At 35.5% G+C, this 1,265-nt stretch overlaps 1 non-coding gene across 1 annotated transcript; it reads right to left on the minus strand.

Moving 5' to 3' along the window:
• Nucleotides 1–920: 920 nt before the first annotated feature.
• Nucleotides 921–1,027, minus strand: LOC132652696 (U6 spliceosomal RNA). Its single transcript, XR_009590273.1, has one exon. It is a non-coding gene; the product is annotated as a U6 spliceosomal RNA (small nuclear RNA).
• Between the last annotated feature and the right edge of the window lie 238 nt (nt 1,028–1,265).

A 1,265-nucleotide genomic window follows, 5' to 3' on the forward strand; every position in this document is an offset into this window, starting at 1 on the left:
AGGATACAAGGGATTATTTCAATCTTCTTGTATCTGTTTACACTTGTTTTTTACCCAAGTATATGATCAATTTTTGAGAAGGTTTCATGAGGTGCTGAAAAGATGGTATCCTCATTTGAGTTTGGGTGAAAAGTTCTGTAGACATCTATTAGGTCCATTTGATTTAGGACTTCTGTAAGTGTCATTATTTCCCTATTTAGCTTCAATCCAGATAATTTGTCCCTTGGTGAGAGTGGAGTGTTGAAGTTTCCCACTATTAAGGTGTTGGGATTGATGTGTGACTTAAAATTTAACAATGCTTCATTTAGGAATGCTGATGCTCTTGTATTGGGGGCATAGATGTTCAGGATTGTGATTTCCTCCTGGTGGAATTTTCCTTTGACGAGAATGAAGCTCCCCTCCTCATCCTTTTTGATTAATTTTGGTTGAAAGTCTATTTTATTAGATATTAGGATAGCTACTCCAGGTTGTTTTCTGGATCCATTTGCTTGAAAAACATTTTTCCAGCCCTTTACTCTGAGGTAGTGTTTATATTTGTTGCAGAGGTATGTTTCTTGGATGTAGCAAAATGTTGGATCCTGTTTCTGCAACCATTCTGTTAGTCTGCTTCTTTTTGTTGGAGAGTTGAGTCTGTTGATGTTAATAAATAATAGTAATCAATGAATGTTAGCTCCTTTTATTGTGGAGTTGGTGGAGTTACTGTGTTTCTATGTTTGTTTTCTGTTAATGTTTGTTGTGAAGCTATCTATATCCTATGTTTTCTTGGTTGCAGTTGTTTCTGTTGGATTGGAGATTTCCTTCTAGTATTTTCTGTAGGGCTGGGTTGCTATGTAGCTTTTGTTTAAGTTGAGTTTTGTCATGAACTATTTTGTTTTCTCCATCTGTGTTGATTGATAGCTTTACTGGTGTAGTAGTCTGGGTAAAAATATGAATGCGTCACGAATTTGCATGTCATCCTTGCACAGGGACCATGCTAATCTTCTCTGTATCATTACAATTTTAGTATTTGTGATGCCTAAGTGAGCACAATGGTGAGTTTCTTATTGTCTTAAAGCAATAAGGCAGACAGAAATAGATGAAGGTATCTGGTATCTTCTGTTCTGGCTTTTTTAGGTGTGTGTGTGAGTACAGGCACTAACCACAGTGTATAACACAGACATTCACACAGCATGAAACATACACAAAATAATGAACAAAAATTCTGGATAAAGAAGCTAGAATATATCTGTATTATATTAGCAAATAGTTAAATGTGAATATTTTCC

Source organism: Meriones unguiculatus, chromosome 2 (assembly GCF_030254825.1).
Source record: "Meriones unguiculatus strain TT.TT164.6M chromosome 2, Bangor_MerUng_6.1, whole genome shotgun sequence".
NCBI classification, from domain to species: Eukaryota; Metazoa; Chordata; class Mammalia; order Rodentia; family Muridae; genus Meriones; species Meriones unguiculatus.